Source organism: Equus przewalskii, chromosome 3 (assembly GCF_037783145.1).
Source record: "Equus przewalskii isolate Varuska chromosome 3, EquPr2, whole genome shotgun sequence".
NCBI classification, from domain to species: domain Eukaryota; kingdom Metazoa; phylum Chordata; class Mammalia; order Perissodactyla; family Equidae; genus Equus; species Equus przewalskii.
In genome coordinates, this window is record NC_091833.1 from 60,867,426 (window position 1) to 60,884,907 (window position 17,482).

Below are 17,482 nucleotides of genomic sequence, written 5' to 3' on the forward strand. Positions count from 1 at the left end.
TCATAGAGTCTAATTTTTCAGCCACTTCAAACTTGGTATTGAATCCTCAAATAAGTACAACTGAGCAGTAGCGGTGACATCTGTTGATGCATCAAGAGCCAAGGAAAACCAGTAGAAATCATTTTTCTTGTTTTTAAGTTGACTGTTGATGCTGCTCCTAACGTCCTCCACTCTTTGAGCAACTGTTCTCACAGAAAAGCCAATTGTCCAAACAAGTTCATTTTCTCTGGACATCTCTTATTGGCTACTGCAATGAAATACAATTTAATTAACTCATAATTAGTAAACAGTTTTTCTTGCTTGGCTAACAAATGTACCACTTGGAAAATTACTTTGGTTGCAGCTTCATTTTCACTTTTAATTTTTGTGGAAAAATTCCGATCTAATGTGACATTTGTTTTAAATTTTCTAATTTTTCTGACTGTTTTGGGAATACTGTGCACTGGCCATTGGCAAAATAATCCACTCTCCATTGTGCCTCAAAACTGTCATACTTGGAGTCTACTTTTCTTTTTCTTTTCTTTTTTCTTCTTTTTGATAGGATGGGTGTACTATAATAAAAACAAAATAAAATAAAATGTGGTGGTGTGATGATATGTGTGGCTCTCAAAATTCTGCTCAGCGATGTCTTCATCACCATGAGTTTTAGTGTGAAGCCTTGAGGGTGCCGCACACAGTCTTTGTCACAACTACTCAACACTAACACTGCTGTTGCAGTGTGAAAGCAGTTATGGGCAATTCGTAAGCAAAGAAGGGTAGTGTGTAGCCGTGTTCCAATACAGCTTTAGTTATAGGCACTGACATTTGAATCTCATATAATTTCCGTGTCATGAAATATTCTTCTTTTGATTCTTTTCAAACATTCTGAGGTCACAGGCAGTACAGAAACAGATTTGGCCTGCTGGCCACAGTTTGTCCACCCAACCCTTGCTCTAGAAAAGATTGCATTTGATTCTGCTAGAGATCCTGGATTGGTTCAAACTGATATCAACTTCAAACTATTAGTCTGGGGTTTCTTTCTTTCTTTCTTTCTTTCTTTTTTTTTTTTTTTTGAGGAAGATTAGCCCTGAGCTAACTACTGCCAGTCCTCCTCTTTTTGCTGAGGAAGCCTGGCCCTGAGCTAACATCCATGTCCATCTTCCTCTACTTTATATGTGGGATGCCTGCCACAGTATGGCTTGTCAAGTGGTGCCGTGTCCGCACCTGGGATCCGAACCGGGGAACCTGGGCCTGCTGAGAAGCCGAGTGTGCAAATTTAACTGCTGCGCCACCGGGCTGGCCTGTGGCCTGGGGTTTCTTGAACAAAGGGATGTATATTCAGACTGCAAATCCATGTGAGGTTAGGGCTATAGTTCTGACTTATGAGGGAGACTATTTCTCTTATTGCTATTTTTATTCTTTTTTCACGAGTAGCTGAGCTGAGGCCCTGACGGACAAATTACCTTTTATGTCTCCGTTTACCATCAGCAATATTTTTTTTCCAGCCTACCTTTTTATTTAAGTTGTAGCCACTCTTCAAGTGCCCTCACTTTATGCAAAGAACCTAATCTCATTACTCCAGTTCATGCAAGCCGGGCCCTGATGTCTCGTTCTCCATGTGGTCGTTAAACCTGGGGCCTCTACGGCTTTAAGAAACTGGGACCACTCTCATTACAACTTTATTCTCTTCTTTTTGTCTGTGTGTGTGTGGGCGGGGGAGTGGGGATTTCCTTTACTTTCTTGTGAGTCCAGCTATATATTTATAAAAAGTTTATAGTAGTTTATCCAGCATTTTAAAGATATTTTGGATCCGGAGGGTTTTTTCTTTTTTTTTTAAAGAATAACTAGAACTACATTTCAGCAAATGTGAAAGTGTCTTGCATTTTCTTGGTCTTTTTTCACTTCTTTTCTTTTCTTTCTTCCCTTTACTTTCTCTAACTCAATTTCTATTTTAAGCCTCCCATCTCATTAGGCTGGTAGAAAACTTTAACCCTAGTCCTTGTGATTTACCCCCAACTTTCTGGATCTTTTGGCCATAGTTCCAGAATCTTACCCAATGCTAAAGGTTGGAGGAGGGGTGAGAGCCCTAGTTACTGAGTCTTTTGTCTATTTTGAAACCCAGGTTACTACTGAGAATCAATCACTCTCTTCAACGTGGCTCTTCAAATCTAGGGGCTCTCCATCAGGGTGGGGGTGTAGGAATTTTTGCAAGGCTGCCTAGGTTCCCACGAAGGTAGTCATTTCATTCCTGAAGTCTTCCGACTCCTCTGGTGGCTTTGCCTAGGAAGTCCCCTCTGCATTTAGACATCAGACCTCTCTGTTCTCTCTATTCAACTACCCTCTAAAGTCCTAGAAATGCTCTTGTTTTAGGGATATCATTTCCCTTTCATGATTCCGACTGAGATACTTTGTCTATACCCTAATCTTCTCCCAGCTTTAGCGATTCAGTCTTTGGAAACAAAGATTACCAAGCTACTTCTGATTTTTTGTTCTGCACGGTCCTTCCCTCCCTGTCTCTTCTCTACCAAGCTGGTGATGAAAACTGGATTGAGGGCTGGCCCTGTGGCCAAGCAGTTGAGTTCACATGCTCCGCTTTGGCATCATGGGGTTTGCTGGTTTGAATCCGAGGCATGGACCTACCCGCTGCTCATCGAGCCATGCTGTGATGGCATCCCACATAGAAGAACTAGAATGACTTACAACGAGGATGTACAACTATGTACTGGGGCTTTGGGGAGGGAAAAAAAAAAGAGGAAGATTGGCAGTAGATGTTAGCTCAGGGCAAATCTTCCACACCAAAAAAAAAGCAAAAAAAAAAAAAAGAAACCTGGATTGACCACTTGCTTGAATGGGGGCAGGGGAAGAAAGAAGTACAGCAATAATATTAATAATGAAAAGATTAATAGTTTAAAATATTTTCCTGCCACGCATTTCAGAGGTACTGGTTCTGAAAGGAAATAGTTCTGATAAAAGCTAATGGTGGCTGGAATAGAGCAGTGACGGTCAAGATGGAGAGATGAAAACAGATTTGAAATACATTTTGGAGGTAAAAGCAACAGGACTATTGACTGATAACATGATGTGGGGATGAGGGAGTGGCTGGAATCAAGTGTGACTTTCAGATTTCTGCTGGACCAAACTGGGGCCCCATTTACTGAGCTGTGGAAATCTGAAGAATTAAAGGATTTCGAGAACCTTCTCATATCCGTTTTTCTACTTGAATATAGGTTCATGCCTCAGTTGTCTAAGATAATGAATAGAATGCCTAACAGTTAAAGGCGTAAAGAACTACCCCTTACTGCTAGCCTCACTGTCTCTAGTCCTCCACAGTTACCTTAACAACTCAGTTTATGTTTCAACTGAGCAATATTTTGAGCCGCATAAAAGAGATTACTGAATATCCTTTAATTAAGGAGCCCCAGGATGTATACTTCTGTTTGTCTTGACTATTTTACAACTGTGTGGAATTGTAAATATCTGTAGAAAATGCAAATATTATAATTTTAGTCCATATAAATGCAAATTTTGTTCATTGAAATGCAGTTAACTACAATTCTGTGGATATTGAGCAGTTTTGCCGATTTTGCATCCATTTATAAATTCATTTCAGCATTCCTTGTCTGGCCATAAATGTATGGTATTTTGAGTTCTCTGAGTCCGTTGTAATATCATACTGGTTTCCTCATTTATGAAGGAGTTAAATAAAATCTTTGATATATATTCATTTTATGAGTCATGATTTTTCCTTTCAAAATAATTTTTAGCAGATTAATCACATTTTATGATATTCAATATCTTTAGTCTAAATTTTTTGAATAATAGAATAATTATTAATATAATTAATTAATATTATTAGTAGTTATATTGAAGTTGGGTAAAAATCTTGGAGATTTTTGTCTACACTGTTCATTTCACAGATGAGCAAATTATAGCACAGAGAGCTCAAGCCATGTGTCCAAAACTGTAGTCAATCAGGTTCAGAGACAAACTTAACCCAGTTCAGACAACTTCTAGTTCCGTACTCTTTTCATTCTACTCTGTAATTGAATGTAATTTCTTCTCCTTCTTGTCTTTGTGAACGTAGGCAATCCATGAGGCTTTGTAGAGCGGTTGCTTCAGGAGAATACATTTAAGCTCTAATCACTGTATGTGTGTCTTCAGGAAAAATCATGAATTTGGAAAGCACAAGAGCCTCATTTGAGGCTGAGAAAAAAAAAAGACCTGCTCAAATAATATGTTTTCATTGTATGTAACACTTATTGTTAACATGGCCAACACAACTGGCTTTGAAACTTAAGGGTATTCCTCCTGCTCCACCTATCCTTCTGGATTCTGTCAATGTGACTTTTCTTTGGTTGTTTTGAGGGTGAAAATATTATTCTATTTGTTGAAGTTACAAATGCTGAAACTTTTATATTCAGCGTACAAATTTTATTCTATTTATTAATTAGTCAAATTTTATATATCATTTTTAAAGTTTTGGATAATAGTTAATCTCCTATACTACACAAGTCAAACATAAGACATTTTAAACTACAATTAAAAATTTAATGCTTTATTTCCCTTTTAGGTGTTTCTGTTGTCAGGCTTAATGAACAAAACCTCTCTGAATTCTTGGATAATTCTTTTAAATCTAATAAATTAAATTTGAAAATAGTGACTCTTAAGTTCTTTTATATATTCTGGTAATTTATAAACTAAGAAATTTTCTGCTTAAAATCACCAATCTAGGGGTTGGCCCCATGGCCGAGAGGTTAAGTCCTTGTGCTCTTCTTCAGCGGCCCAGGGTTTCGCCGGTTTGGATCCTGGGTGCAGACATGGCACCGCTCATCAAGTCATGCTGGGGCACCATCCCACACAGAACAACCAGAGGCACTCACAACTAGAATATACAACTAGGTACTAGGGGGCTTTGGGGAGAAGAAGAAGGAAAAATAAATTAAAAAGAAGATTGGCAACAGATGCTGGCTCAGGTACCAATCTTTAAAAAAAATCACCAATCTAAATTACGCATTTATATCTTTTAAAATAGAATTATAAAATGACTATACTAATAGGCCAATTCTTTGAAATTGTACAAGTACATAAAATACAAAATATGTAGACATTTCTAAACCACAATTATTATGATTATTATGGGTTTATTATAGACACAATTCTCTCAAATATTTTAAAACTTAACTCTAAATCTTCTTGGGTTTAAAATCTATTTAACTACTACATAAACATTTATCAAATCCTAAGACATTTTAGGGAAACCTTCTCACATATGTAATGACTAGAGGTATTAGCTGAGGTGATGACTGGATTCTTGTCTGCAACCCCAATTACTAGAAGGACTTCTTAATTTAAAGAGTTTGGTCTCCTAGTCCATGTAGTTCACATCTCTCCTCTGGTCCTGAAAATCTTTTTTCCCATCTAGATGGCTTGACTGAATTTGGCATCTCTTTGGCTCTTAACGTAGTTGTAAATCCTTTGAACTTGACAGACTTTCTTTCATATGCTTCTATTTGGTAGGACCGTCAACTCCTAAAGCTGTAAAATGACATCCAGTCAAATCCTGGAAATCTGGTGTCCTGGGGTGACCACTTGATCACAAATTTTAAAGTCTTTCTATTGTCAAGTTCTTGGATTTCAAGCCACAGAAATTGATTCCAGCTAACTTAAGACAAAATGAGTTTATTTGAAGGATATGGGCAGTTCAAAATGGGAGGGAAAGTTAAACATCAAGCCTCAAGAACCAGGACCCTCTTAAGTAACAGGAACTAAAGGACTTTTCTTTAGCAATCCCCCTCAGGAGGTTCAGGAAGAATTATCTTCTTCCATTTTTAGTTCTTAAGACTATTCATACAAGATTAAAAATCTTAGGTGAATGAGTCTGATTGGTCAACTCGTGTCAAGTGCTACCACCCTGGGCAGGGAGGTCCCCAAAGGAAAACAGATGCTACCACCTGAGAAGTGAAAAACTGAAACTGAGAAGGCTAACAAAGATAGCTCTACAGTCTTGGGGGATAGAAATTGTTTGGATAGCTCTGATTCCTTTCAAGCCAATAAAAACAGACCCTTTTGGGTAATCACTGGAATGCCAGTGGTATTGTAAACCTAATCTCAATAGTTAACCAATTTTGATGTTATTACCATCCTAAACAGAACTCATCCTAGAAAACAAACTTGTAGCAGTGTAACTTTTCTACTACAATTGACTCTTATATCATTTAATCCTTAAATTAGTAAGAAGTCACTTGTGTGGAAGGAAAATAAGGCCATATAAATTATTGGGTCAACCCAATTGCCTTTGGCTGAAGAGCATAATAAATCTATTCCCTGAGGCAGCGAGTGTGTGATAGGTTGCCAGAGATGACATAAATAACTGCTTCTTCACTCCGTCAGAAACCATTGGATGAGAGCCTATTGATTATTCAGGAGAGTAGGGTCATCAAGGTAGCCACCATCACAGAATCAGCACCACCTGCTTTTGACAAAGCACCGCACATTCAACTTGTTAAATCAATGTGACCTCACAAGAATATTATCCTGTAAAAATATGGTTCTATTGGCATTTGCATTAAAATAGGAATCCATTTCCCTCTAGTATATCCAAGTGGAGACTATGATTTTCAATAAAATCATTTTGACTTTACTTGCAATATTTTTCTCTGTTTATTCCACTTGGCGTTGGGTATACACTTCCTATTATTTCAGAAATATTCTGTGCTTATAAAACATCCAGAGAGACTAACTAGTAGTTCTTGTCTTTAGATGTTCACTGAAATCAGTTAGAGACCCTAGCACTATTCCTTGTCTTTGACACCAATAAAAAAACATACTGAACTATAGTTTAAAGTCCAGTGCCGTCTTTCAAAAATTTTTTTACACTTTTAAATATTATTTCAAAGCGATTTATGGGTATGCAGTCATGCTGCCCTAGGTTATGATACTGATAATTAAATAAGGGTAGGTTTGGTGATTAGAAGTGGACTTTGGCAGCCAAGACAACATTAAAAACACTTAGGCCATTTTTGGTATATGTAAAATTTCAACACATTATAAAAGATCTAACAATAACACAATAAAGCTACAGTAGGTTCAAAGAGAGCTTTGTGGATGTTGCTCTTCATAATGCAAGACATCAGTATGAGGAAGGCCTTATTAGGGCCATGATTCCACGTGCAGAATGAAGCATAAGTTTGTGCAATTAACTAGCAATGTGCAGACCAGAGAATTCGGGCTGTGATGCTTTTGGTAGGGTGGGTTGTTTTAGCTTGAACTGTCTGATTGGCTAATTATGTGTTTGTGGTTAGTTGTATGTCAGTTATCCACTAATCATTTGAACTCTCTTTTTCACATGTGATATTGTCACTGGGAGGAGGGTGACCAGACAAGGACTTCATTTCTTGGCACCTTCTCCTTGTTTCCAGGTGTGGCAAATGATTACTCTGTTTGAATGGGGTTCGACCAGAAGTGATCTCTGTCCCTTCCAGGGGGGGACTTTTAAGAAATAGATGTGGCTTCTCTCCTGCCTCTCTCTCCTCCCTTCTCAGGATAGAAGAAGCCTGGGGTCTGAGTCACCATGGAGGAGATCCCCTCTCCCCAGCTAGGAACACCTGTATTAAACTATTTCGTGAGCGGGCAACCAACTTCCATTGTATTATACCATTGTAATGTTAGTGCTTTTGTTATCAAAGCTAGGATTACCCTCATTACTATGGTATCTTTAGCAGGATACTTGTGTGATCTTCTCCTTTAATCTGTCCTTTTCATCATCCATCCATTTGTCTATCCATCCATTCATTCAACAAATATTTATCGAGTGTATTATTTGCCAGGCACTATGCTAGGTATATAGTAATGAAAACATTAGCAGGATCCTCTGCTGTTTACAGTGTAGGGAGTGGATTCATTGGAATGAGTAGGGGAAGGGAATGGGAGAAGACAGATACTAAAAAAACATCAATTGTGGGGTTTGCCCGGTGGCACAGTGGTTAAGTGCACACGTTCCGCTTTGGTGGTCCGGAGTTCGCCGGTTCGGATCCTGGGTGCGGGCATGGCACGGCTTGGCAAGCCATGCTGTGGCAGGCATCCCACATATAAAGCAGAGGGAGATGGGCATGGATGTTAGCTCAGGGCCAGTCTTCCTCAGCAAAAAGAGGAGGATTGGCAGCAGATGTTAGCTCAGGGCTAATCTTCCTCAAAAAAATGAGTCAGTTGTAAGTGTGATGACTGAAACGAGAAGCATAGGCTGCTCTTAGAGCATATATGCATGGGAACGCCATCCAAACTAGGGAGTCAGGAAGGCCTTTCTGTGAAAGTGACCCATAAGTGTAACTTAGAAATTTGAGTAGGAATGAACCAGACAAAGCCCGGGAAGTCTGGGGGAACTGAGAGAGAGAGCATTCTAGGCAAAGACAATACCGTGTGTGAAAGCCCTTAGCTTAAGGAATATGTCTGGCATTCAGTCACGGAAAGAAGATAGTGGCTGATATATTACTTCACTTATAGCATCCTTTAGTAGACAAACAAACGAAAGCATTAACATTTTTGAAGGTGTTTGACATGATGGCTCTTCCAATTCAAACACTGGCTTTAGTGTTATCCGAAATGTGAAGCTAATGAGAGCAGTTAGTATGGCCTGATTCTGTTTTTCTTTGGTAGGCTGTCCTGTGGCTCCATCAGCCTAGAAACAAGCCAGCTGATTATGAACAGACTTTAGCAGCTGTCCTTTATCGGTGTGGCAGTGATGCGTTTCTGATACCACAGCAGTATCTGTTTTAAATATTTTGTCCTGTTATTTTTTTATATAAATGCACCTCCAAATCAGCACCTAAAATTGGTCAGGCTGTGTTGATCCCACTCTATTCTTTCTACTCTTCCTCTTTTCCTTCTCCTCCTCTTCCTTCTGAAAGACAGTTAATTATATTTCTTTGGGTAAAAATTATGATTGATAGGCAAAGAATATATTACATTATTGTATTGTACATTTATAGGAACTCATGATGAATAAAAAGCAGTTAATGATGAACCACAGAAGCCCTTATGTCACCTCGTATCAAGAAGCCATGGTTAATTGTGTCCTAGAAATATTTATCATATCAAAAGTACTCCTTCTTGAGCTCTCCCCCTCTGCTCCTCCGGTCGTTGATTTCCTCAGGTCTAAGACAGGCATAGGACCCAAGAGGAAAGCAAATCAATTTGGCAAACATCTCTGCTGAGTCATACTATAATTTTGTAAATCTATAAAGCACAAAGCAGCTGAAAGATTTGTCTCTCAAAAGAGAGTCAAGACGAGTTTTATTAGACTTGGATTAGGTTTAGTCGTTCGGGAGAAACCAATTGAGTACCTCTCAGCCTAAGAGAGTATTGCTCACCAGAGAGCTCTCCTCTATTTCCCTCCAGCCTTTTGTGTATAACAAAAACAACTGTTATAACAGCTATCAGTGATTATATCCTATTACGTTCCAGATCCTGGTCAATTTATTTTCTCCAACAAAGCAGGTTGTTTTGCCAGCCTTGTTTTGACTCAGCCCTGGTCAGGGGGAGGCTGAGGGTTAGTGACTAGATGAGATCTGTTGCTCTAATTACTACAGACAATCAGACAATGAGATTATTTTATGTTGGATGAACAATGACTTGTCTGGTTTTTATTATTTCCATTTTATGGAAGACACTAAGACTCACAAATGTTAATTGGCTTTCCCCAGAGTCACATGTCGAATGAGTGACAGAGCCCAGAAAGTTCCTAAGCCCTTACTCTTTCCTTCAGCAGTGCTGCTTCCTAAAGCTGCCACTCATCAAGGGCCTCCCAAGTCCCTGTCCCTCTGTTATGTACTGTATACATCTGCCATCTGACTTAATTCCTCCTCATCTGGAACCACAATGTATGAACTGAGGCAGCTCGTCCCTTGCCGGCTGTGGACTTAACTCCCTCTCCATAGGGCCCCTTTGCTGTCCTCCATGGCTTTTTAATCGACCAACTTTTTTCAATTTGGCTGCTTCAGGTTTCTCTTGCTAGGATTTGGCAGCTCAGCTTCTGCTTAAGCTTCTTCGCTCTTGAACCCATGGTGTGACTGATTTGATTTTGGTTTTGGATTCTCCACTGATGGGTTGGGCCACCTGGCCTCACCCCATAACTTGGAGACAAGACTCCTGGTTCTGACTTCCCAGCCCCACGACACCGTCTGATCTGGCCTCCTGCTCACCAACCCCAACCCTGCAATCCACTCACTCCTGCCCCTGCACTAACCAGCAAGGGAGCAAGAGCAGGCTGGTAAGACAAAGAGAGTGAGCTTGGAGTCAAGGTGCTTAATCTTTCCAGAATTCCACTTGTTACTTGTAAAAAGAGAATAATAATAGATACTCTACAAGATTATTTTGAGGATTAAAGAGGTAATAATTTTAAATGGACCCAGCACATAGCAGTCACTGGACAAATATCATTATTAGAATCACATTAAAGGAGTTTACCTTTTAAAGCGCTTAGAACTGTGCCTGGCACATGTTAAACTTTGCATGAAGGTGAGCTATCAAGTAAACTCTGAAGGCTAAAAGAGATCACCAAATTTGAGGTCACCAAATTCAACCCTGGTTTGTTATACTAAGAAATATTTTTTTTGTTTAAATCTAACTATACCCTTTACTTCCCTGTTTTCATTTGATGATTATAGTAAGAAAATGTCTACATTGTTAAATAGTATATTTACCAACTTGTGGGACTTACATTTACATTAAGTGTCATAGGACTCAGTCATCTCATTAGAAACTATTAATCACACCATTAATTGTTAAATTCATATGGAATTTCACACTGGCATATTATTTTCCTTTAGGCACAACGTGTCATGTTTATAGTAAGTCCTCTTTTGTTCAGACTAATGAGGTTGCGGGACTGATCAATATTAGTAAAAATTCTAATTAATGGCTTATTGGAAAAGCAGATTTTTTTGGCAGTAATGTCATCAAGATGGCAACATAGGTTCTTCCCACTTCAGTCTCTCTCCAAAGAAGACCAACCAGCAACTATCCATAGACAAGACACCAATGTGAAAATCCCAGAACATCAGGGTGAGGCTGAAGCACACCCTTGAACCACAGAAACAGAGAAGAACAAAATTAGAAGGGTAAGAGGAACAGCTACGCTCTGACTTCATTGCCCCTCCCCCAGGAGGGCATATCTCCACACTGACAGGGGCCTCCTGGAGGCTGTGATTTCTTCAGAGGGAAGAAGAGAGCCCAAGGTGGACATCCAGCTCCCTCAGCATTGTGGCTTGCTTCCCTGGAGGCCCACTCAGGTCTTGCTTCACAGGGATCATGGGGAATCAGTCTTGACCATTGGAAATCAGACTGGGATGGAGAAGGGGGGGGCGGAGTTACACCAACAAAGTCCCTACATTACAAGCTCACAGCTAACATAATTCTCAACAGTGAAAGGTTGAAAGCTTTTCATCTAAGGTCAGGAACAAAACAATTGTGCCCACTCTCACCACATCCATTCATTATAGTACTGGAAGTGCTAATCAGAGCAATATGGTAAGAAAAAGAAATGGAAGCAGCAGAATTAAAAAGGAAGAAGTAAAATTGTCTCTATTTGCAAAGGATATGATTTCATATATAGAAAATCCTAAGGACTTCACCAAAAAACTGTTAGATCTAATCAACTAATTCAGTAGTTGCAGGATACAGAATCAACATACAAAAATCAGTAGCAGTTCTATACACTAGCAACAAATTGCCTGAAAAAATATAAAGAGAACAATCACATTTACAGTAGCATCATAAACAATAAACTATTTAGTCATAAATTTAACCACGCAGATGAAAGATCTCTACACTTAAAACTATAAGACATTGATGAAAGAACTTGAAGAAGATACAAATAATTGGAACAATATCCTGTGTTCATGGATTGGAAGAATTAATATTGTTAAAATGTCCATACTACCCAAAGACATATACAGATTCAATGCAAACCTTGTCAAGATTCCAATGGTATTTTACAGAAATAGACAAAACTATCCTAAAATTTGGTTGGAACTAAAACAGTCCCCGAAAGCCAAAGCAATCTTGAGAAAGAAAACAGCTGGAGGGATCACACTTCCTGATTTCAAACTATATTATAAATCTATAGTCATCAAAACAGTATGGGATTGGCATAAAAACAGACATGTAGACCAATGGAACAGAATTGAGAGCCCCGAAATAAACTCATAAATATATGGTCAACTAAAGTTTGACAAGGAGCCAAGAATCCTCAAGGAGAAAAGACAATTTCTTCACTAAACGGTGCTGGGAAAATTGGATATTCACAAGCAAAAGAATGAAACTGTCCCCCTATCTTGCACCACTCACAGAAATTAACTCTGAATGGATTAAAGACTTAAAGGTAAGATGTGAAACCATATGACTCCTAGAGGAAAACTTGAGGAAAAAGCTCTTTGACATTGGTCTTGGCAACAGATTTTTGGATATGACACCTAAAGCACAAGTAACAAAAGCAAAAATAAACAAGTGGGACTACGTCAAACTAAAAAGTTTCTGCACAGCAAAATAAACAATCAACAAAATGAAAAGGCAACCTATGGAACAGGAGAAAATGTTTGCAAACCACATCTCTGATAAGAGATTAGCACTAATTCAAAATATATAAAAAACTCATAAAACTCAAAGGCAAAAAACCCAAATAATCCAAGTAACAATGGGCAAAGGACCTGAATAGATAATTTACCAAAGAAGATATTCAAATGGCCAACAGGTGCCTAAAAACATGCTCAACATCACTAATCATCAGGGAAATGCAAGTAAAAATCACAATGAATTATCATTTTACACCTGTTAAGATGGCTGTCATCAAAAAGATAGGAGATAAATGCTAGGGAGGATGTGGAGAAAATGGAACCCTTGTGCACTGTTGGTGGGAATGTAAATTGGTGCAGCCACCATGGAAAACAGTATGAAGTTTCCTCAAAAAATTGAAAATAGAACTATCATATGATCCACAATTCCACTTCCGGGTAAATATCCAAAGACAACGAAATTACTATATTGAAGAGATATCTGCACTGCTATATTTATTGCAGCATTATTTACAATAACCAAGATACGGAAACAACCTAAGTGTTCATCTACGGAGGAATCAATAAAGAAAATGTGGTGTATATATATATATATATATATATATATGTATATACAGAATGGATATATTGAATATTACTGGATATATTGAATGTATAAATGAATATTATTCAACTTTAAGAGAGAAGGAAATCCTGCCATTTGTGACAACATGGGTGGAACTTGAGGGCATTATGCTAGGTGAAATAAGTAAGACAGAGAAAGACTAATACTGTATGATCTCACTTATATGTGGTACCTAAAACACTCAAACTCATAGAAACAGGGAACAGACTGGTGGTTACCAGAGGTGGGGGCAGGGATTGGGGTGAGGGCAAAGGTAGTCAAAAAGTATAAACTTGGGGCCAGCCTGGTGGCGCAGCGGTTAAGCACGCACGTTCCACTTCTCAGTGGCCTGGGATTAGCTGGTTGGGATCCCGGGTGCAGACATGGTACCGCTTGGCAAAAAGCTATGCTGTGGTAGGCATCCGACATATACAGTGGAGGAAGATGGGCACAGATGTTAGCTCAGGGCCAGGCTTCCTCAGCAAAAAGAGGAGGATTGGCAGTAGTTAGCTCAGGGCTAATCTTCCTCAAAAAAAAAAAAAGGTATAAACTTCCAGTTATAAGATAAATAAGTCCTGGGGATGTAATGTACAGCATGGTGACTAAAGTTAATAATATTGTACTGTATATTTGAAAGTTGCTAAGAGAGAGATCTTAAAGTTCTCATCATAAGAAAAAATATTGTAACTATCTGAGGTGATGAATGTTAACTAAACTTACTGTGGTAGTCATTTGGCAATACATACATATATCGAATTATTATGTTGTACATCTTTAACTTATACAATGTTATATGCCAATTATATTTCAATAAAACCGGAAAAAAACATAAAAAGACAAAAGAAAAGTAGATTATTTTGACTTTCAGGAGTACATAATAATTTACTTAGCAAAATACTTTGTGAGTAAATAACTTCAGTATTTCCTTATCTGAATTATCACATATTCTGAATTTAAGAAATCAGCTAATGAGATTTTGTTATATATTTTCAAAGTTCTTTTTGCTGTGGCTACCCCAAGTTTGGGCAAGCATAAGAAGAGCTTTAAAAATCAAGAGGTTGATTTATTGAATATCATATTAGATGAACATTATATTACTTGTAGTTGGCTTAAAGGCCAAACAACCTAGTTTTTACTGGAGTAACCAGAAAAAAGCATCTCAAAGTTAAAGATCTTTCTTTAAAAAATCCCATTTTATTCCCACTTTAACTTATCCTCTTAACAAAATGTCCTCTCTGATTAAATGTTGTATCTGCGTGCCCTAGATTGAAAGTTTGTGAACAATGACCGAACCAGATATGACAATAGAATTCTGACCCACAAGTTCTGCAGCAACCAGTGCAGAATGGTCAAGACTTGGTCAGTTACTGGCAACTTCCCTATTTTTTGCCCCTATTTCCAACTCAGGACCAACCAAGGAAAGCTAATGTGCTCCTCAAACCGATCGCATAAGATGCCTTGCTTCTAGTTAGGCTCCCTCCAGTTTCCCCATCCAGATAATCTCCAAACATATCAAACTTAAAGCCATCCCTTTTTTTTCTACTATAAAACTTTCACATTCACTTGCTTGTCTTTAAGTCTTGCCCAAACACAGGTGATGGTGTTGACTCCTTTGCTATAGCAAGTTTTGAAAGAGTAGCCTATGTTTGTTCTCATTTAAGGGGTCTTTGTGTGTGTTCCCTTTTTATCGAGGTCCCACCAAGATACAGTGTGTGCTACTCAATACTGTGGATTCCAGCCTTTAACCTGGTATGGTACCCACAGAGACCCCTTGTGCCATGCTGCTTACGGCTTGTCAAGTCCACACCACTATCTAACAGTGTCATTTGGCATAAGAAGAAGAATCAAAAGGTAGAACACAGGCGTATGCCCCACAAGCTTGTTGTTCCAGCTGGCTGCATGGACAAATGAGCTCGAAGTTTGCCCGGGACTGGTGTCCATTTGGAGAAACTTTGCAGTGGGTCACCAGTAAAATTCAATAAGGTTCTCCTTTTGTCTTGAGTTTTGTCCAGAGAACTTGGCTTTTATCCAGAGAGAACACTGTATCTAGTTTTCCGCCTGCCAGTGGGAGGTGAGGGAAACACAGATTGTCAGGTCTGCATTCAGAGGTGGAAAACCAGCAGGTTGGAAACCCAAGACCCAAAGTATACAAGTATTACTTCTGGCCAACTGTTGCCAGCTCTCATTGAATTGTCCAAGTCTAGTCTCTGCTCGTCCAGGAAAGACTCCTGCGTGTGATATGTTCTCTCATTATCATCATTATTCATGCTGCTGTATCTCTAAATGGCACAACTTCAGCAAGGATGCTTTGGGCCTTCAATGACCATTCTGGCGAACACTTGACTTGAACCAAATTGTTCACTTGAGAAGCCCCTTAGAAAAGAAAGGGAATGAGATTTCTCAGGCCCAATGGGCAATGGTTTTTATTTTTATGCAGAGGTTTCCAAATCAAATTCTTTTTTTAAAACAAAATAAAATCTCTTTTTAATAAATTGTCCCTGAGGTTGATCATGGAAGAATAACCCTAAAATCCACAAATCTGAGCACTGAATTCTCTGGTGACTCGGTTTACATTCCCTCTCACGTGTTCGGTTACAGGCCACAAAGGTCGTTATCTCTGAAATCCTTGCTGAAGACCCATAAGGCCTCCATATGCTCCATTCTCATGGTGAATGTTCTTCCTTCCCCTGAATGTAAACTTTATAGCAAAAAACAGATTCTGATGTTGTAGATAAAAATGCTTTAGTGACATAGAACAACGTTCTCAATCAAAACACGTTGAAAAGAAAAAGGCAAGTTATTGCGGTTCATATTTAGATAAAATAGATTACATTTACTACCATAAAGTAGTACTTGTTTGATGTCGAATGTTTCTTGAAGAAATTCCAAATGCCATTATCACAAATGATGCTTGAGAAAGGGACCTATTAGTGCTGACAGTACATTTAAATTTAATTACAATTTTATTTTATTTTTTCGTGGTAAGAACACTTGAGATTTATCTTCTAAACAAAATTTTAAGTGCACAGTACAGTATTGTTAAGTATTCCAATCAAATCCTAATTCAAAAATTGCTTCACCAGAAGATTCTTTGACCAAAGCTAATGAACAATTTGACAAACTTAAGGAACAACAAATTAAACTCCTTTCCCTAATTAATCCTCCCCTCTTCTCCTCCAAGTGCCTCCCTATATAGCGCAGGATCTATCTAAGGATTGAAAAACACTGTCTCTTCTGATAAAGACTATGCAAACTTATCATAGATCCCTCACAAAATGACAGTTGAGAGGATTTCTAGGTTTAACTGGATATCGCAGTCAATGGGTGCCATTTTTCCTGAATTATGACGTCTATTCATGACTTGACTAAGTTCTCAGTAAAAGACGTTCTCCTCTGGGAAGCCAAACATGAAGAGGTCTTCTGGAACCTAAAGAAGGCTCTTCAACAACCTCCTTCCCTAAGGGTCTCTGTCAGTTTCGTATGGCAAAGTGCTGTAAACTGTGCGGCCTTAAAAAACAGAAATTTATTGTCTTACAGTTCTAAAGATTAGATGTCTGAAATCAAGGTGTTGGCAGGGTCCTGGTCCCTGTAAAATCTGTAGGGGAGAATCCTTCCTTGCCTCCTCCTAGCTTCTGCTGTTTGCCAGCAATCCTTGGCATTCCTTGGCTTGTCAACGCATCACTCCAGTCTCTGCTTCTGTGGTCAGATGGGCACCTTCTTATCAGTCACATTAGAGTAAGTGCCCACTCTACTCAGTATGTCCTCATCTTAACTAATTACATCTGCAATAATACTATTTCTAAATAAGGTCATATTCTGAGGTATGGGAGCTAAGATTTCAACATACCTTTTGGGGATGGAGGACACAATATAACCCAAAACAGCATTCCTAACCGTAAACAGCCCTTTTGTCTATTTATAAAAGAACAATATGGACGAGCCCTTGTGCTTTTAACTCAGCTACATAGGAATCATCAAAATCATTACTTAAAGCCTCAGTCTTGACCTGGTTGCAAAGTCCCTCTTGTGGTAGGGTAATGGCCGCCACTGCAAAGTTTGTTGATGCTTCTGCTGAACCCGTCCTAGACTCCTTGCTTGGTTCCTCATACGGTGTAGGTTACTACTGACTGAGAATACACAATACTTTTCAGCCAGCCAATTAAGCTCTTATGAGATCTTGTTACTTTCACCCTCTCACATTACCATTCACTGTTGCAACACCCTGAATCCTGCCACTCTTCTGCCACTACCAGAAGGGGCATCTCACAATTGTTTTGACTCACTAGGGAACTTTCTATACCTCATTCAGATTTATTAGAGACTCACATTGAGA